General features: G+C 35.1%; 1 pseudogene; it reads left to right on the top strand.

Annotated features, from left to right (window-relative positions):
- Nucleotides 1-20,895: 20,895 nt before the first annotated feature.
- LOC127544488 (RNA-binding motif protein, X-linked 2-like) lies at nt 20,896-22,003 on the top strand (annotated as a pseudogene).
- The last annotated feature ends 203 nt before the right edge of the window (nt 22,004-22,206 follow it).

Genomic DNA, 22,206 nt, shown 5'->3' with positions numbered 1-22,206 from the left:
CAAACATGTTAGTTTTTGCTTATTTCATATTCAGGGTATTTTTATTTGTATATTTTATTTACATTTTTATTCAGGTTTAAGGAAATTATATTTTTTAAAAAGTATGAAAAAAATAGCCTTTGAACAACTACCTAATTTCTACCTGATTGTTTCAATTCCCAAAGAGAGAATCCTTAGCCTAGTAGTTGATGTCCTTCGGTTTATCAAATACTTAGTTTCTATGTTTTCCTATCCCAAGGAATAATCATCAAAGCTTCTTGGGTAGTCAAACACCAGCTTTCCATACTTCTTATTTCCTTTGTTCATTATTACCCTTGAAATTCTTGACCTTTTATTATTTCAAATGAATTTTGTTATTGTTCTTAGTTTTAAGAATTATATCTACAGTGGTCCAATCTTTATACAAATTTAAGTAGTAATCTCATTATACATTATGGACCACCATGGGAATTAACCTGTCTCCAATTATTTGTCTTCTTTTTTCAGCAGAGAATTTTGTAGTTTTATTCGTTTAGTTTTGGATGTGTTTTGATAGATTGACTTTCATAATTATAAAAGATATATATTTTATAACTAATTTTAAAAAATTTTCTGCTATTAGCAATATTCAGAAAGACTAATTTTCATGACTTCTGCTTTTTAAAAAATTGAAATTGTTCATTGTTTCACCTACATTATAACTTAGATAGGAATTGACACAGACTAGTTACCTTTCTTGTCTTACAGCAGAGAGATCCTTGCTTTACTCATACTCGATAGAAAAACTTCTAGTATTTTGTTACAAATAAGTAATTTTTTTAGATAAATACTGTTTCACATTGAAAAATCATAACACTCATGTTAAAAAATACTAAAATATAAAATTAATGAACTTTTGCTTAGACTTTGCATCTACTTATATAGTCTTGTATTATATTGTTGTTGTAGTACTATGGAAACATTCCTGTATTAGTGATATAAGTTAACAGTCATAATGAATAGCCTTATGAATGAACATATGCTAATATGACTAGGAATTATTGAATGAAATGTTAGCAAACAGTTTGTTTTTTCTTCTGCTCTGGTTTCACTAAAATCATATTTATTTTATAGAAGCTTAGTAAAATAAGAATGAACAATTCAGAAGACATGAACAGGTATAGAACCAGAAAAGCAACATACACATTGCCACCAAATATAAATGAGAAGAACAATATGAATGCTATAATCCTCATCTGGGACAAATCATCACAATGAGAAAATCACATTTTCTTCTTTGCACAGGTTAAAAAAAGTATATAGAGAGTATGACAATACTATCCAATTTTATTAATATGTTAGTTTTGGCTTATTTCTTATTCAGGGTATTTTTATTTGTATATTTTATTTACATTTTTATTCAGGTTTAAGGAAATTATATTTTTTAAAAACTATGAAAAAAAAATAGCCTTGTAAGACCATTAGTTCCAAAGGGTTTTCCTCCTGTGACCATTTAGAATACATTCAATTTTCTATTTTGACATTAGATTAAGTGATCTGTATCTTGATTTTTAAAAATTACTACTCCCCCCCCTTAATTTTGTCTATATTCTAATGAGCTCCTTTTCTACTACTTCATCTATTGTTAATTTCCTTTTTATATATTGTGATACTATCCAATTAGTTAATGTTTTGAATAAAGCTAGTCTCAAACAAGTTATTTATCAACTCAACAGATTGCTTTCAATTTTCTTTTTGAAAAGACTTGGAAGTAACTTCTGAATCTCTCTCATGAGAATTAATTTAAAAAGGGAAGGATATATACAAATCTTGTGTATATAAATCACATTCAAAAGCAGGAGAGAAAAGGGATAAGAGAAGGTAAAGATTATAAAAGGGAGAGTGGATCAAGGCAGAGAGTGATTAAATGAAAAAAAAAAAGCCTTGAGGAGGGATGGTAAAAAAAAAAAAAGAATAAACAAAAAATAGGACATAAATATGTAGTTAGTGATCATATTTATGGATAAACTCACCTATAAAACTTAAACAGCAGCACAGATTAGAAATCATAATCTAAAAACATTTTGTTTAATCTGGTATTTGATAAACCCCCAAATTCAAGCTTTTGTATTAATTTACTATTTGACAAAAATTGTGCCCTTTTACACCTTATTCCACTTTCCATTTTACTGTAAAAGTTCCAAGGGGTTTCATATGAGAATTTCATTCATTCTTCCTCACTCCATTCCTTTTCTAGAGCATTCCTCTCACCCTTTCATTTTTTTGGAGAACCATCCCAACATAATCAACTCATATATAACTCCTAAGAAATTTACATAGACTGAGTAAAATGAGTATATCACCTTCCACATAGGAATTAAAACAATTTAACCTTATTGAGTTCCTAATGATTTCTCTTTCATTTACCTTTTTATTCTTCTCTTGAGTCTGTGTTTGAATACCAAATTTTCTTTTCATCTTCTGGTCTTTGAAAGTCATCTATTTTAATATCCATTTATTCCCTTGAAGGATTATATTCAGTTTTGCTGGATAGGTTAATTCCAGTTTTTTTTCCCTTCTGGAATGATATTCCAAGCTCGTCATTTGTGGTCTTTATTGTGACTCCATAATATTTGAAGACAATATTGAAAGCTGTTGGAGTTTTTCTTCTTTAAAATAATATAATATAAGAATGGTTCTTTCTGGGAGAAGGCAGGTTTCTCGGGAAGATTTTCTTGAGGAACTTTAGTTTCAGTTCAGATCAATAATTACCCCAAATGCAGCCAGCTGGTAAAAATACAAATGTTTATTTCTCCTTCCAAGTCTTGTCTCTTTCCTTGAGCCCGGATAGCTAGATTCTTAGAGGCCTATCTCTCTGCTTGGTTCCAAGAGCTCTCTCCAAATGTCTCCAAATCCAAAGTTTGTCCTTCAGCCTCTGCTTCTGCTTTCTTCAGCCTCCAGCCAGCACAAAGATGAATCTGTCTCTCTTGCCTTCCGAAGTAATTCTCTCCTGGCTCTAGCTCAACTCAGAAGAAGCCACGAGTCAGACTTGATGCTCTCCTCTCCATGTAATTTGGCTGAAATCTATCTGAGAGCCTCTGTCTGTATCTTATAAATGGGAGAGAGGAATTGTGGGATACAAGAGAGAAGGATTATGGGTTTCTTCCCAGAGTGCTCTCTGGCCATAAGAGCTTCAAGGGAGGTGTGAATTCACAAAGTTACAATGTTTACTTTGTAAATCTCCCATACTTGTGAACTCCAATGAGTAAAGGTGTGAACACAACCATTGTATCCATTAATTCTACTTAGTACCTTGTTTCAAGTTCTGGCCCAAAACATCTCCTCTAATGAGTTAGCAGTTTGTAAAGATTCCAACATCTCCCCTTTTCTTTTGTTTTATGTATACCTGGTATACATAAATCCATCAATATGGTAGGCATTACACATAATTTACATAAGCACATAGCAATGTAACACAGGCTAGTAGTATTGTAACAAATAACATGAATCAACATGAAAATGTAAGTACTGCAATAGTCTCATCAACAATTTTTCATCTCAAGAAATCCCATGATTCTTGCAATTACATAAAACACATAAGCACATAGCAATATAACACAGGCTAGTAGTAATGTAACAAAAGATGAATCAACCTGAGAATTTACACATGTCCATAAAAGTCCTAGCAATAGTCCAAAAGGATTTCATTGTCCATTAGTTCATGTGCCAGGAATCCAATAGTTCCTGTAAGCTCTGAAGTACTGCAAAAGTCTCATCAACAATTTTTCATCTCAAGGAATCCAATGATTCTTGATGGTTTTTCAAGAACTGAAACAGTCTCATCTTGTGTTAAAAGAACTTTTAAAAATCTTCAAGAATCATTGGATTTTCTAACAGTCTCATTGTCAGCCATGCTCTTTCAGTGTCAGATGCTTCTTAAATCTCCTTTGTTTTGAAGTTTTGCCTCTCTATTTCATCTCAGGAAACCCAATGATTATTGCTGGTTTTTCAGGAACTGAAAGCTGAAGATTTTAAAGTTCTTTTGACAATTTCATTGTCAGCCATCTGATGCCTTCTCCACCTGTGGAAATATAAGCAGACCCTCTTCCCCAAGCAGTTAACCTATCTAATTCCCTTCTATTTACCACTTTTGGGATTTCTCCTCATCATCTGGTAATTACATTGGAGCTGTTTGCACTAGATATTGCCTTTTGTCTTAAAAGGCCTGTATTCTCCCCAACTGTAATCCTGATTGCTTTTCTGTTGGTTGATGACATCAGAGTCCTGAATTTCTAAAGTTTCTCTGGGTGTAACCTCAGTTGCTATCATGCCTCACCTATCTTTTGATTGATACTTTGGAGCTGGGCCCTGCCTCTCATTCCTCTGGGTCAATATACATTCAGAGGCCCAGTGAAAGCCTTGGTTATATTTTGGACATGGGGTTTTGGGTTCTCTCACCCTGTCTTCTCACTCTATCTCCATTTCTACATTGGGCTCTTAGATGTCCAACTTTTTCCACACTGAAAACATCGACGAGTTTCTCTAGAATTCCTCTGCCAAGAAGGACCTTGTCTTTCCATGTTCATCATAGTTTGGGCATAATAAGCATTTGTGCCCACTGTGGCACAGCGTCTTATGATTTCCTCTAAAGGAGCATTTTTGTCTAGCCCCCATATAATTCTTTTGCAAACCTCATTGGCATTTTCCTTAGCCAAATGTCTAGTCATTATTTCCGTGGCAGCATTATCTCCAATGGTTCTTATTGCAGCTGTTTGCAAACGTCCCACAAAATCTGCAAAAGGTTCATTGGGACCTTGCTCTATTTTTGTAAAAGCTTTACTTCCATCTTGCTGTCCAGGGAGAGAATTCCAAGCTTTTATTGCAGTCTTAGAAATTTGCTCATACACTGTTATGGGATAATAAATCTGTTCTGAATTCTCTCTATGCTGACCTTCACCAGTTAGTTAATCAAAAGTGATTTGTCCAATAATTCCTGTTTGTCTATTGCAGTGGGCTTGAATCCTACATAATTCATGAAACTCTGAAAGCCACAATAAATTTTGTCCAGGTTCTAGACATGTCTTAGCTATGGATTTCCAGTCATTCGGGGTTAAGATTTCATAAGACAAACTATCTAGTAACATCTTCACATAAGAGGATGTAGCCCCATAAAGAGTGCAACTCTTTTTCAAATCTTTAATTTTTTTCCAAATTAAAAGGAGTGTATCTTCTCCCTTTTTGACCTGAGGAGTCGAGCTCTTCAATCACAGGATATGCATTTATAAAATCAGATATATCTTCTCCTTCATTTTTTGCTTTAATTAATGCCTCTTCTAATCTTGTCATATTCTGCTTTACAGGAGAAGCTGACTGTGTTTCTGCCTCTCTTCCTCCCCCTTCTTCCTCTACCCATGAAGGGTTAATTGAGAGGGAAGGGTCATGAGATGTGGAATGACTTAATTCCTCCTGCTGTGAAGTATCATACTCAGAATTGTACTTAACTCCATTCTCATCTGATTCTTGCTCCTTTTCACCTAGTAAAGTTGGCACTTCGTCCTCCTGCACTTTCTTTTTCTTCATTCTAACACTTAAATAACTTCTTATAGCCAATTTTATTAAATTATATGTATTAAGTATGTCTTTGGAAATTGAATTAGGCCCATTTTTATTATAGAATTGACAATGATCTAAACTAAATTCCACTCGTTTAGATCTAATTCCTTTTCCAGAGAGAAACAAGGACATATGTGCTTTATAGTTTGTAAAAGTTCAGTGATCTGCTGTAAAACTATAATTAAACCTTGGCTTTCCATAACTTTGACAATACTCTCTAAACATTTTCCTTGAACAGAAACAGAAGGCTGTTTTCTAAACATCTGTGCCATCTTAGCTGAAATTCTACTTTAACTCTTAACAAAATTTCTTTGTTGCACTCACCCTAATTTCTGGATCAAGAAGACTTTCACACTGGATCAGGATCAGAGGCTTTTCCACTAGATCAGATTCTGAATCAGTCCCTGTTCGGGTACCAAAATGCGGTGTTCTTGTTCTTCTTTAAAATAATATAAAGGTTCTCTCTGGGAGAAAGGCAGGTTTCTCGGGAAGATTTTCTTAAGGCAGCTTTAGTTTCAGTTCAGATCAATAATTACCCCAATGCAGCCAGCTGATAAAAATACAAATGTTTATTTCTCCTTCCAAGTCTTGTCTCTTTCCTTAGGCCTCTAAGAATCTAGCTATCTGGGCCCATCTCTCTGCTTGATTCCAAGAGCTCCCTTCGAATGTCTCCAAATCCAAAGGTTTGTCCATCAGCCTCTACTTCTGCTTTCTTCAGCCTCCAGCCAGCACAAAGATGAATCTGTCTCTCTTGCCTTCCGAAGTAATTCTCTCCTGGCTCTAGCTCAACTCCGACTCATGGCTTCTTCTGACTTGATGCTCTCCTCTCCATGTAATTTGGCTGAAATCTGTCTGAGAGCCTCTGTATCTTATAAATGAGAGAGAGGAATTGTGGGATACGAGAGAGAGGGATTATGGGTTTCTTCCCAGAGTGCTCTCTGGCCCTAAGAGCTTCAAGGGAAGTGTGAATTCACAAAGTTACAAAGTTTACTTTGTGACTCTCCCATACTTGTGAACTCCAATGAGTAAAGGTGTGAACACAAACATTGTATCAATTAGTTCTACTTAGTACCTTGTTTCAGGTTCTGGCCCAAAACATCTCCTCTAATGAGTTAGCAGTTTGTAAAGATTCCAACAGAAAGCAACTGGAAAGTATTCAATTTTCTCCCAGTTTATTGCTTCCCTTTCTAATCTTATCTGCATTGGTTTTATTTGCACAAAAAGTTTTTAACTCAATATAATCAAAATCATCCATTTTGGATTCAATAATCTTCTCCAATTCTTCTTTGGCCACAAATTCCTTCCTTCTCCACAGATCTAAGAGGTAAACTATACTTTGTTGTTCTAGTTTACTTATAACATCACTCTTTATATCTAAATCATGAACCTATTTAGACTTTATCTTGGTATAGGGTGTTAAACTGCTGGGAAAATTGGAAATTAGTATGGCATAAAGTAGGCATTCACTCACATCTATCAATTAATGAGTTCTTATCCCAAAATAAGGGGTCTTTGGTTTATCAAACACTAGATTACTATAGTCATTGACTATTTTGTCCTGTGAACTTAAACTATTCCAGTGATTGACTACTCTATTTCTTAGCCAGTATCAAATGGTTCTGAAGACTGCTGCTTTATAATATAGTTTTGGGTCTGGTACAGCTAGGCAAACTTCATTTGCATTGTTTTCATTAATTACCTTAAAGTTCATCTGAAGGAACAAAAGGTCAAGAATTTCGTTATTTTTTCTAGTGTGTAAAATAATTTTTTGGGAATTTGGTATAGCACTGAATAAGTAGATTAATTTAGGTAGTATTGTAAATTTTATTATATTCGTTTGGCCTACACTTTAGCACTTGATATTTTTTCAATTGATTAGCTCTGATTTTATTTGTGTGAAAAATGTTTTATAATTGTGTTTATATAGTTCCTGACTTTGCCTTGGCAGATAGAAAGAGAAATTATATGCTGATGATTTATGTGGATTTATTTTATATCCTGCAACTTTGCTAAAGTTGTGACTTGTTTCTAGTAGTTTAGTTGATTCTCTACGATTCTCTAAGTATACCATATCATCTACAAAGAGTGATATTTGGTATCCTCATTACTTATTCTAATTCCTTTAATCTCTTTTTCTTATTGTCAAAGCTAACATTTATAACACAATATTGAATAGTAATGGTGATAGTGGTCAACCTTGTTTCATATCCCTTATCTCATTGGGAATGGTTCTAGTTCATTCCCATTACATATGATGCTTGCTGATGGTTTTAAATAGATGCTACTGATCAATTTAAGGAAAACTCCATTTACTCCTATACTTTCTATCATTTTAAACAGGAATGGGTATTGGATTTTTCTGCATCTATTGAGATAGTCATATGGTTTGTTAGTTTGGTTATTGATATGGTCAATTATGCTAGTGGTTTTCCTAATATTGAACCAGCCCTAGATTCCTGGAATAAATTCTACTTGGTCATGGTATACTATTTTGGAGATAATTTGCTATAATCTTTTGCTGTAATTTTTTTGCTTTTTGTAATCTTTAAGATTTTTGCCTCTAAATATTCATGAGGGAAATTGGTTTATAATTTTCTGTTTTGATCCTACCTGGTTTAGGTATCAGTACTATATCTGTCATAAAAGGAATTTGGTAGGACTCCTCCTTTCCCCATTTTTCCAAATAGTTTACATAGTATTGGAATTAATTGTTTTTTAAATGTTTCATAAAATTCACATGTAAATCCATTTGGCTCTGGTTGAGTAGTAGCTTATTCAATAGTCTTTTTCTAAAATGGAACTATTTAATTTATTTCCTTTTCTGTTAATCTGGGTAGTCTATTTTTTTGTAAGTATTCCTCCATTTCACTGAGATATTTATTAACATATAGTTGAGCAAAAGAACTCCTAATTATTGCTCTAATTTCCTATTCATTGATGTAAAGTTCTCCTTTTTTCATTTTTTGAAAGTAAATTTGATATTCTCCCTTCTTCTTTCTAATAAAATTAAAAGTTTATTTTGTTGTTTTTTTCCATAAAACCAACTTTTGTTTGTTTTCTTTTGAATTTTATTGATCTCTCCTTTCATTTTCAGAATTTTGAATTTGACACTTAATTGGGGGCTTATTAATTTTTCTTTTTTTTTTCCTAGCTTTTTAAAATTGCATACTCAATTCATTGATTTCCTCTCTTATTTAAGTAAGGAATCTAGAAATAAAATTTCTGCTAAGAACTTCTTTTGTTGTATCCCAAATTTTGGTATGGTATGTTGTCTCATTGTCTTTTCTTGGATGAAATAATTGATTGTGTCTATGATTTGTTGTTTTACCCACTCATTCTTTAGGATTATTCAGTCCAACTAAATTTTGGTCTATTTTTCTTGGACCTTTTATTGCATGTAATTTTTATTGTATCATGATATGAAAAAGATGCATTTACTATTTCTGCCTTTCTGAATTTGATTTTGAGGTTTATGCCCTGACACATGGTCAGTTTTTATATAGGTTCCATATACTGCAGAGGAAAAAGGCATATTACTTTCTGCCTCTATTCAATTTTCTCCAAAGGTACAACACACCTAATTTTTCTAGAATTCTATTTACCTCCTTAACTTCTTGCTTATTAATTTTGTGGTTCAATTCATCAAGTTCTGAGAGAACAAGGTTGAGATTCCCCCACTAAAATAGTTTTACTGTTTAATTTTTCTTGCAGCTCTCAACTTCTCCTCTAGCTATTTGGATGCTATACCACTTGGTACACATATATTTAGTATTGATATTACTTCATTATCTATAGTATCCTTTAGCAAAATGTAGTTTCTTTCCTTATCTCTTAATTAGATCTACTTTTGCTTTTGCTTGATGTGAGATCAGGATTACTACCCCTGCTTTAAAAAACAAAAACAAAAACAAAACAAAACTTCAGCTGAAGCAGAATAGATTCTGGCCCAGCCTTTTACCTTTACTCTGCATGTAATCACTTTACAAGAAACACACTTATAGCAAACAACATATTGTAGGAGTCTGGCTTTTAATCCAGTCTGCTATCCACTTCCATTTTATGGGAGAGTTTATCCCATTCACAGTTACTTTTTATTTCCCTCTCATTTTCCCCAAGTTATATTTTTCTTTTTCCTTCCCCCCTTTTCCCTTCTCCCCAGTATATATTAAATGAGGTGCTTTGTTTATTGAATTTTTTTCCCTTTCACAAATTCTATTTTTCAATTAATTGAGTTTTTTCAAATCTATTTTGTAAAGAGTTATGATTTTTCCATTTCACTAAATCTATTTTTAAGGAGTTTTCCTCAGATAATTGCAAGAGATTTAAAAAAAGAAAACAGAAGAAAAATTGGGGAAGAAAATGAGAACTTTTCTAACTCTTAAGATCTTTTTTGATTTTCTAAGAGAGCCTTCTGAGATGGGGATCAAGTCATATTACCCTTTGGGGCTTCATCTGGAGAAGATTTGCCTTTAGTATCCTCCTTAGGGTTTGAGGTCTGTTTTTTCTCCATAAAAACTATGATCAGATTGCTTTTTTTTTGCCCATTTTTTGAAAGATTGAGGTCTGCTCTTAGGGTAAAGGAAAGATTGTTTTAAGCTTCCTCTGCAGGAGACAGTGGCTTTCTGCTACCCTGCGCTACTGTTGCAGTTCGTTTTGGTGCTGGGTAGGCATGGCCAAGTCCTGCTATTCTGGAGTTCAGAGGTTCACTCTTTGTGTTGATGTCTCACAACTAATCTGCTGCTCCATTTGCTTCCAACCAGAACAGAATAGCCAAAGCTTCCATACTACTCTGTTTCAATTGGGCACGGGGAAGGAAGTGGAAGAGCCCCAAGTGCATGTGCGAGAGAGGGGTCCAAAACTTTTCTGAAATTCTTCCAAAATATCTTCTGCTGGAAATTTTTTTACACTCTAAATATTTGTGCATCCTGTCATTCCAAAACCAATTCAGAAGCTTGATCTAATGTTGATCTGAGGGAAGCTAGGAAGACCTCAAAGACCTGCCTACTCTCCTCCATCTTGGCTCTGCTATCTTCCAAATAAAACATTTTAATGTATCTGTTCTTTGCTCTATTTCCCCCCTCAAAGTGTTTTATTACACGAATGACTTTTCAGTCTAGAACATAAGAATAAAAATCACATCCAAGTTGGTTTTTCCCCCTTTCAAGAATCAATTTCAATTTTTATATTGATTTTGTTTTTTCCCCAAAATGTTTTCAGTTTTCTGTGGACAACCCATTGTTTATAAATAGAACAAGAATATTAAAATGGAATGATTTTTGAATTTTCTTGAAATTCTTAATCCATATAAGAAAACAGAAGAAAAATTTAAAACATTGTTATTATTATTGTCATAAACAGACCTTAAATTCTGGCATAGTTACACAATATTATTTCCCCTCTACTATTTTACTTTTAGTTCCCTTTCCATCCATTTTTAGGTGATCACAGCAAGCTTAGGAATGTGCTATTCAAATATGAAGAAATTTCATGACTCCCAGGTACTCCCTTTCAATTCTTGCACAGCTCAAATTCCAAGAAGTCTATTGTTAAAGGAAGTCAATTCTCTGAGAGCTTCCACAGCTGTGGATCATAATGTCTGAAAGAGTTGCAGGACAGCCTCTGCTGACACAAGTATTGCAGACTGGGAATGAGATCAATTGGAGGCAGAGGGAAGAAGAAAGCGGTCAGACAGTGCAATGGCCTCTCAGTGAGAGGTCAGAGAACAGCAACTACCTCTTGGTCTCCTTGTATCATCCTCTCACAAGAGGATATACATTTTGGATTGGATTTCCAGCAGCCACTGTCAGGTGACTCCCATGTATTTTAACAATCTATACTCAGATCTGGAGCTTATAAAAAGTTTCTTGGTTATCACAGTTTTGGGGGGCCCCAAACTCACCATTTCTTTTGCAATTTATTAATCCTCTGCTTTGAGAGCCACTTCATATGGAAAGTAAGGGACTGACCCTTTCATTTTAAAGTTTGTTGGAGTCTCAGTACACCAAGGTTTAAAAACATATCTAGAACCACCAGGGGAAAGGAAGTGAACAATAATTTATTAGTTTTCTTCTGTGTAGAGTATGGTGCCAAACATTTTAAACAGTTGGCATCTGGAGAAGTAGGATAGGCTAGATATGAGTCAATTTAATGATTGCATAGTAAGTTATGAGACTTCTGAGATGAATATCCACATCACCAAAATCATACAAAAGTGGCAGCAACAGACTAGTGACAGTCTAGGGGGAATCAGTATTTGACTTTCAACAAGCTGCAATAAGAATAACATGATGACATCAGAATGCTGAGATTTCAGGGTCTCCACATTGCCAAATCTCTAGCCTTTCAGTATGATAGGAAGAAAGTTTCTGAGTGTGCTATGTGTGAATCAGTTACTTGGAATAGTCTAGCAGTACCTATTTCTTCAACTTCCTAAACAAGTTCCATGTTGTTATACGCTATACTATAAGTATTTGTAATTGACTGGAAAGAGGGAAACTGGATTAGTTATTAGGAGCTGAAAAGAGTGGAAATATTTCAGGTAATATTTGAAGACAGAAGGGGCTGTGACAAAAAAAAAAAAAAACTCTCAGAAACTATTCTATTTGGATTATGACAACAAGGTAAGAATTTACCCTAGGTTACCTAGACTTAAATGCTAACATTTTTAATAAGTCTAATGAGAAAAATAAGCAGATAGAATTATACACCTTGGAAAGCGGAAAAAAAAAAAAAACAAGGACTACAGGTTCAGAAGTTACAACAGCTTTATGTGAGACTGATCAGCAGTGCATAATTGATGAGGCAATCAGCCATACTTGAAAGATAAATGAACTATCTAGGCAGATGTTGTCCAGTGGACTAGGCTTTAGAAAGGAAGGACAGGGTGGGACAGAAGTCAACCTATACCTCAGATTCCAAGTTTGACCTCACCAACAACCATACCACAGTCATTTCTTTCATGACATTATCTACAGATATGAATGCGGCTGCATTGCATCGATCTTTCTTTTCTTGTATGACTGTTATTAGGAGCAGCTATTTGATGAAGAACTAAGTCAAAATAATACAATAAATGAGGACATGCTCTTCAAGGATTGAAGCCTGCCATTGAGAGAATGACAGGAGTTGGAATTCTGATATTTTACTTGACTTTATACATTATAAACAGATCTCCCATATGGTATCAGGAAGTGATTGATACTACCCAAGATATTTCATCATGAAAATTTTGGAATCATGGTCAGAGAATCCTGGTACCAAAATAGAATACCTGCTGCTATCCTGGGTCAGTAAATTCTAAAAGGTTAAAGGCAGCACTAAGTTCAGGTTTGATGTTGGGATAAAATCAGGTACTCTCCAACACAATGAATCATTAACAGAATGTTTACTTTGCCCTAACATAGAGGATCTTTTTTCATATTCTTACTATGAAGAGAGGACTGGCCAAAAAGGTAATGTGAACTTCTGTGATTTTCCGAAACACAAAATCAGAAGTATCTTGATTGCACAGGATGAGGAGACTTTTAAATATCTTTGAATAATCAAGAAAATAGGGGCTGGGACCATATTGTCTCCTTTTGGGGAGAACCAGTCCCTGTTGTAGGAAGAAAGGACAAAGGATAGGTCCAACTCATGTTTTGGGGGAAAATGTTGATAGTTGTCAATTGTGCTTGATGTGTCAAAAGGAAAGTTACCAATTCTTACTGTGTACTTGGAAAATTCAAGTACCAGACAAGTTTTTGGAAACTGGCTAAGTTGTGAGAATTTCTCTTATTGTCGATTTTCCTTTTAGGATTCCCTCCAACAAAGGTAGAGGCAGACATTAGAATTAAACATTAAATACATACTATGTGCCAGTCAGTGTAGTAAGTGATGGAGATAAGCATAAACTAGTCTTTGTCTTTACATCAATTTAAAAGGGGCAGCTATCCTGCTTTTGAAGGCAGGAAGTCCTACAAACAAAAATGATCTGATAAGATAAAACTTCCTGACTTGATTTCATCTTACAGAATACTGAATTTCTTGAGATTATGAAGTTCAGGAAAAACAGCAGGGTAGTAAAAGATGAGGTGAATTCCTTGAGCTTATTCCTTTCAATAGTGGAGAATCTAGAAAGAGCTCTCCAAAGCTTCATCCCCTTCAAGCAGGATAAAGGAGAGGTACAAATTTCATGGTTAATTTCATTCAGTGAAATGTTGAATTTCTGGAGATCATAGAGTCCAAGAGGGATTAGGAAATGATTGAGAACTAATAAAGGAGATTAATTTGGCAAAAAAAAAAAAAAATCATGAAGAATCATGAATCCTCTTACCATTTTCTGGGAAGTTTGGAACCTGGTCATTTTAATTCTGTACTGTTGAATGGAAGAATCATGGAATAGTTTTAGAAAGTGAGTACAACAGAAAATCAGCTTGCTCCAACCAGACCTGAAAGGAACAAGTTCTGTGATGCTGGCTTCACTTCATTCCCGTTTCTGTATATCAAAAGATAAATAAATGACAATCCATCTTTCCCTCCTCCCCCTATCAAAAAAAAGTTTCATTCCAATGCTCATATCTTTCCTCTGGATTTTGCAATAGGGAATACTTAAATCCCTCCAAAGAAAGGTATAACAAATCAATGACAGTTTGGACAAATCATAAAGATGACCCAGTCATCTGAATACTTATATTGGATTGATCCTATGTGTACTATTAAAGGAAAAAAAAATCCTCTTTTTATCTATTGGGATTTCTAGGCTGTATCATGTCATGAAAGCATGTCATTGATGATCGATATGCTTATGAATTGTAGGAATGGAAAGTTTTTCCTTTTCAGAGTGTTCTTAGGGAAAAAGAAAAAAAAAAACATATCAAGGCTCTTCCTTCAATTTCGAGACAGCCTCTCAGCTCTCTAGGAAACTCCAAAAAAGATGAGATGAGGATGTGTTATTATTCCTATTGCCAAAACCTTGTTCCTTTAGTTCAGAGGTCTTTCTTCTATTTCCTAGTGAGGATGCTAAGTTTCATTGACTTACCCTCCTTAGTATTTCTAAGGATATTCCATTTATCTAATCCATACATCTATCCATATATCTAAGGAGATTCAAATCTCCCATACTTGTGAACTCCAATGAGTACTTAAATACTTCTTGATTATATGAGCTCTCTAAAGGTGTGAACACAAGCATTGTTCAATTCCATTGAATTAACACTAGGATTTTAACATCTCCCTTGAGTTATCCCCTCCTTTCAAGTTAACACTAAGATTCCAACAATAGAAAAGGGAAAATCAAGACAGAAAAGCTCAAAATTCTGGAACTATTGGAATTTCAATGATAGTGTCAATATTGGGAAGAGTTAGAGTTCTTGGTTTGACAACTTAAACTACTATATAGTATCTCAAAAAGTATGGGAAGTTCCTGAATGTCTCTTTTTCTTTTGTTTTTAATTCAATATTTTATTTTCTCTCAATTACATGTAAAAATTTGACAATCATTAAGTTTTTTTTTTTTTAGTTTCAACTTCCTCCTTCAATTGAAAAGGTAAAGAATTTAAGGTTGATTACAACATGGACACAACAGCAAAATGTTTAAAGGAAAACCCAGCAAAAAATCTGAGAAAAAATGTGTTTCAACCTATATTGAATGATATTCTATTGTTTTCATGGGGATCCTTTAGAGCTTTTCAAGGGGGCGGGAACAGCTACAAGAGGTATTCTTGCAGTAGCATCATTAAGAAAACCATTAATATATTTATTCTTATACCTCCCATTTCTTTCTAAAAGTCTATAGGAAAAAATTCCTTCAGGAAAGAGGCAGTAAAAAAGACTAATAATAATTGCACCAAGGTGGTTAAAAAAAGACAGAAGGACTTAAAGTTTTGCCCAAGGTGCTAAAAATTTCCTTAAGGCTTAGGGATCATAGAAGAAAATGGAAGAGATTAAACCCCGATTTGTGGAACTGCTTCAAAAAGAAATTGTAGAAACGTTTTCTTAAGCAAAGAAATATCTGAATCGATTAATGGGAATCATTTAGAGAGTCACCACTCATTGAGTTAATCCCTACAGTGATGGGATTTGCCTTTAAATAAACTATTTAATCCAAGCACATAAGAGTGAAGGTAAATACAAGTAAAGGAAGAAATGCAATTACTCAGTAGCCACAATGGAATAAGGTACCATTTATGTAGCTCCTGGTACTATACAAACAGCACAGAGGAGAGGGTGAACAAACCCTCATGGTGTGACATTTAAAAAGGTTTGAGAAACATTTTCTGGGCAGTTTAGTAATTTTATTAATATTGGTAGCATTTTATAGCACTCAGACCAGAAAACATATTAGCAGGAGACTCACAGTATAGTCTTTGAAGAGTAGGTGGTCCCCAGGGTGGAAAACAATTCTGATTGGTTAATAATAGGAATATAAATATAACATTTTAGTTCTTAAATTATCCCCAGCCTTGGGTAATCTATTCCAAGAATTTATGTTGCATTCAAGTCTGAGCAGAACACAATAGCTATTCTACCTGGGTAGGGTCTGAATAAGAAATTGAGTGCAATTTCATTATCAGCAATGTCCTTGAAGAGACTGAAACAGAGCTTTGAGAGGAGAGAAAAAAAGAGAGGGACACTCTTGATCTGTTTTTCATTGATTATTAGTACTTAAGCAAAAAAAAATGAGTAAGACATTCTTATTCTTTGCTTTTGCCCCTTCCTTGGTGGGACTTCACACTAGTCCCTTTCACCTGGGATTAAAAAAAAAAAAAAAAAAAAAACTCATTTTCTTCTATTTCCTTACTAATCCAATAGGAGAAAGAAAATGAGTGAACGACAATACAAGTTAGATTTAGTAGAAAGAAGTCTGAGAAAAGATAGTCCAGGTGACTCAAGCATATCTATAGAAATCACCAGTGATGTGCCAAAAAGAAACCTAACTCACTTTGTGCCTAGCAATATGGCAGTCTTCAACTCATCAGAAGCAAAGACATTTATTGAATACTTAAAAACCAATTGAAAGCATCAAGTCAAATAAAGGTTCTGAGAGAAAGATCAAAATAAAAAAAAATGTGGTTTAGTCAACCACTCTCCTTATAAAAATCTAAGAAAAGTATTGGATCACAACCTCAGTAACACATGATGACCAAAGCAGGAAAAAACTGGTGCTAGCTATTATGATCTCTACTCTCAGCTCTGATTTTATATATAGGAGATTTGGGGAATTTTATAGGCATCAATAAATTAAATTAATGACTAATAAACTAAATTCTAAAACCTCTCTCACAGTCATTACATTTACAAAGTTTTCACTTCTTTTGTACAGGCGATATTCAAGGCCTGCATTTTTCTTCAAGGTTTTCCAAAAAAAGAAAACAATTCCCTCTAGCACAGATTATATAAGGTAACCGGTTTTTAACAACAGACATCCTACAAAAGTGATCCAAGAGTCAACTGAGCTTTTCTACATAGTTTCCAATTTAGGGATACATCTCATCTGATATCATTGCTATGTATCATATTATGCATATTCTACCAAAAGAATAATGATAATTTGACAAGTCAGGAATTAGAATTCTCCTCAATTTTTTCCTAAGGCTGTTCCAATGGAACTAAAAATCTCTTCTGTATTCATCTCAGGAAGAAAGTAAGGATGGTCAAATATAAGATTCCCGAGGAGCAGAAAGCCCAGACTTTCCTAGTAAGGAATGAAATGGAACACCATTGAGCTAGAGGAAAGATCCAGTTCTACTTCTATAACTTGAGATAGTTTATTAAAACATGCCTATATAGCTTAAGACAACATATTGTAATACACTGACTTGGTGGTCAGTAATAGAAGATACTAGAGATTTACTTACTGGTAAATAATTCTTTTGCAGAAGCCAAGAGTTGGCCCCTTCAGGAGAGCAACCGCTTTTACTTTGACTAAATTTTATTCTTCAAAGTAGTTCCCCCAAAACCCATTGAATTCTTGATGAATTGAAATGTTTTACTAAAAGAAATTTCTTTTGATTATCATGACATTCTTGTGGAGAGTACAGAGAAAGATAAAAGTTCCATTAGAGCACAGAAATATATTTGGAATAATTTCAATAGAGACTATAAAAGAAAACTGATGAGTTTTATATAGGAGGAAAAAAGGAACCTGCTTCTCTGGAATTTATTTTAGCAGGAATTGTTTCATCAATATGGATTTTCATTAATAAGTGCCCACAGATATGGGGAATTCCCTGGAGTCAGGGAATTCACTTTCAGATCCAAGACAAGATGTGGTATCTTATGGCCAGAAGCTCCATTGACAATTCAGAAAATGAAAGGCTCTTGAACAAACCTCTCTCCATCAGCACCTTTTGAAACTAAGAAAATATGTGTAATTTTATCTTTGTCAGGATCCCCACGCCAAGAATTTCTTTTTTCTCTTTATTATTAGAAGAGACCTTATTTTCTAGTGCTACAGAAAGCACACTGTGCCCTGAGCTTGGCATAACAACAATCCTTTGCATTCCCTTTCTGGATGAATTCTGCTGCAACAAAATCACAGAATTGTTTGACAACAGCTCCAGGTGGTCCCCTAAGCTCAGACAAGCACCTGCAGGAACCAGGAAGCTCTGCTCTGAATCAAACTTGCCTCATTGTTGCCGTTGCCTCATCATTGCTATGGCTACAGTTCACTTAGTGTTTCTTTGTCTAGCCACTGCTATAATGTATCAAAGTCTGGGCTCACTGTAGTTGGTCTCCTTGGTATCAAAGCAAACCCACCACTTATGTTTAGCTTCCCTCTTCCTACAGAGGAAAGGAGATTTTTTTGTCTTATCTCTGACCTCTTTGACCATTTATTTTCAGAATTGATATCTTGCTTCAAAATTATTTTCAGGAGTTCATATCTTTAGAAAAAGAAAAGGCTGCAAAGACAAACATAGCAATAGTGATAAGAGGAAAGAGTCGTAAAGGCAAATAAATACAGCATTAGGGACGTTAAAGTATGCGATTTGAAACCTGGAATAAGGGTTAAAGCTCACCAACAAGGGCTTTTGGTGTCCTGGGAGTAATAAGAAATAGTAATTATACAAATAAAAACTAATTTTGTATGTTTGCATTCATTGATAAAAAATTTTTTCCCTAGAAAGCAAGCTATGGATAGTTTAAGTTTTAGTATATGTTTTGAAGTTCATTTTGTCCAAAGTTGGTCTTCCAAGCTTATTAATTAGCTCTGGATTTTTGCTTCTTTCAATCTGCCCTCAGCTGAATCAAACTGACTACAGGTAAAAGGAGATGTAAGTACAAGATATAAATCTTATCTATGGGCCAGCTCTCCTAAGATTTTTCAGGCACTAGCCAATAGCATGGCTGTCTAGCTGAGCCATGCTAAAAAAAGAATTTTGCTCAAGAGAGCTATTAAATGGGAATCTTGAGGCTCATGAGGCTCATGGACCATCTGTCCACATTATCATGATTATTGAAGGATTTACACCTGGAGTATTTTATTCATTTAGGCTCCTCAAGCATAAGGAGAAAAATCAAAGTATAGGAAAACTTCAGATAAAGCCAGCAACCCAGAACAATCTTGGTGCTATTTTCATATAAAACTGATTTTAGTTTAGTCTTGACTCTTGATTTAACACAATGACCCCTGGCTCCAATTCTCATCTGACTTAGAAGCTTAATGAAAAGCCACAAGGGATTCCCAATTCAACTATTTTTGATGAGTTACCTAACTTGGCCCTTTGTACTGGTTCCTGATACCTTTCCCTTGGAACAAAAAAATTGTTTTACCTTCCTTCACTTTCATGGAGACAACATGACCAGCAAAGAAACAAAAGATCCTTTGAATATATACTTAAAGATGTATAAAGGACTTCTAAAGTTAGACAAGGGGATAAGAGAAGAATGATTAAAGTAAATTGGATCAAGATTCCTGATCATGTTGTCTTCAATGGTTTATGTAAAATCCAAGACATGTTTGGTTTCAACTTTTTCCTCAGGCTAGAAAAAACATTTTATGACCAGCTTTATTTTCCATTATAATCTAAATATAGAGTTTATACCGATGAGCATAAGGAAGGTAAACAATAGTAAACAGAAGATGGCATTGCCAATCACTACTCTTATAATGTTCACTGAAAAAAAAAATCAGGCATTGGGAAATCCTTTGCTCTCCTTAGAGCTTCTGTCCTCCACTCCAGTTTGAGAGTGGTAGTGGGGAATTCTAAGAAATGCTAAGTTTCCAGGTTCTCTGATAATAGATATATTTCATTCCCCTGCTCTATGCACCTCTTCTCTTGGCCATGCTCATCTATTTAGTCTCAAGGATGTGAGAATTGATTTATCTGTTTAGATGATACTTAAGCCTTTACTTACACCAACTATGTTTTCCCTGAAACAGCTATAGTTCCTCAAGCCATGCAGTCACACGACTTCGGCATAATAAAGTTAGTAAAATAATTAAACAATGATAATGAATGCCAAATACAGCATTTTATTGTTTCTTTGTTAATGAGATAAACTCTATAATTTCATTGACATAGGGAATTCCTATCAATACAGAATAGTAGCTGTTCTGCAATTCAATGTCCAGAGTAACTGAGAACAGAGTTTAAGCAACTTGCTTAGTGTCACACATTCACTTTCTTTTAGAAAGACTTGATCCCAGGCTTTCTAAAATATGAAGCCAGCACTCCAACTACCATACTGTTGGAATTCTAGTTAACTCAATGGAATTGATACAATGCTTATGTTCACACCTTTAGAGAGCTCATATAATCAAGAAGTATTTAAGTACTCATTAGAGTTCACAAGTATGGGAGATTCACAAAGTTAACTTTGTAACTTTGTGAATTCACACCTCCTTTAATCCCTGCCTCCAGAAGGATGAGTCAACCTTTGGGAGATCATATATATAGAAGCTCTTAGAGCTTCAAGTTAGTTACTTCAGAACATTGCCAGGGGTCGGAGAAGATTACTCTGGGAGGAAGCCACAAGCCCACTCTCAGAGGTGGAGTCAGATTCATTCCAACTTTCACTTGGTGCTGGCTGGAGGCTGAAGAAAGTAGAGGAAGAAACAAAGGACAAAGCTGCAAGAGCTCTTAGAACCAAGGAGAGAGAGAGGCCTCTAAGAAAGCTAAAGGGGCTTGGAAAGAGATAAGAAATAAACATTTGCATTTTATCAGCTGGCTGTATTTGCAGTGATTATTACTTTTAACTGAAATTAAGGCTGCCTCCAGAAAACCTCCCTGAGAAACCTGCTCTCTCCCAGAGAGAACTATTATAATTTAAAGAGGAGAACAACACATTTAGGTACTTTAGGCAAACTGGAAAGATGCCGTTGGTCTGGTACCCCAAGATAAATGCATGACCAAGGTGAAGCTTATCAATGAATTGAATGAGTGGGAGGTGGAACTCGTTTTGGCACGCCAAATACAAGGACAGCACTTGGATCTTTCTGGGAGGACTCTCCTTTGAACCGATTGAAGGAGATATCATCTGTGTGTTTTCTCAATATGGTGAAATTGTAAATATTAATCTTGTACGAGATAAGAAGACCGGAAAGTCCAAAGGATTCTGTTTTCTTTGCTACAAAGATCAGAGAAGCACGATTTTGGCCATCGACAATTTTAATGAGATCAAGATTAGAGGAAGAACTATTCAAGTGGATCATGTAGCTAATTACAGGAATCCCAAGTATTCTAAGAACCTGGATGATGTAACCAGAACATTCAGGGAAAGGGGCTGTGGGGTTAAGACCCCGTCTCCTAGTTGGTAGGAATTCTCAGAAGATGAGACACCTGTGAAAAAGCATAAAAAAACCCAAAGATATCAGAACAAACATGGATAAGCAGGAAATGTCCACATCATCCTCCATAGTGTCCCGCCACAGGAAGGAGAAGGAGAGTTCTGGTCTGAGTAAGTCTGCCACTGGAAGCTTCGACAAGAACTCCAGTCCTGAGCAGTGAGAAGGACATGGAGCACAGGTGAGCCGTTTAAGTGTCTACCGAAGTCACCTTGAGAGAGCCGAGTCTACCTCAAGGAGGGAGTCAAGAAGGGATAAGCTGTGGCATAAGAAATCCTCAAGCAGCTCCAGCAGAAAGGAAAGGAGGAGAAAGGAAAAGAACAAACACCAGGAAAGAAGCCACAGCTCGGAAAATCGCTTGCACTCCCATGATGATCATTCTGAAGGCAGGTCCAAGGGGAGGCACAAACACAAGTCCCAAAGCTTTGGGAAAGACTGTCATTCCAGGGACCGGGAACTGTCATACTCCAGTCCACACAGGTCCAGTTAAACATATATGGCACAGCACAAGTGCTATCAGCCCAGAAAAGATCCATTTACAAAAATCCCTCACCAGAGTTAAGCTGTTGTTGTTTCTGGAAATAGTCTCTGCCACCAAGTCCCCTCACTTTCTTGAGTATGATAATCGAAAGAATGAGGATCCTCAAAATCTGAGTGAAGTATAGGAGTTCTTAACCCAGAGTCTGTGAACATAAAAACAAATATTTAATAGCTGTAGTTCAAATAGAATTATTTGCAGTTTTGTGTATTTTGTTTTGTGCACTTGAAAACATTATTGTGAGAAGGGAGCTAGAGGCCTTGTTTCCCTGGGTCTGTAGGCCTGTATTTCCAGGACTGAGAAAAGGTTTAGAATGCTGTGGTGTTACGAAGAG

This window comes from Antechinus flavipes, chromosome 1 (genome assembly GCF_016432865.1).
Source record: "Antechinus flavipes isolate AdamAnt ecotype Samford, QLD, Australia chromosome 1, AdamAnt_v2, whole genome shotgun sequence".
Taxonomy (NCBI): Eukaryota; Metazoa; Chordata; class Mammalia; order Dasyuromorphia; family Dasyuridae; genus Antechinus; species Antechinus flavipes.
The sequence above is the reverse complement of the archived record's forward strand: the minus strand, read 5'-3'. Positions and strand labels throughout refer to the sequence as shown.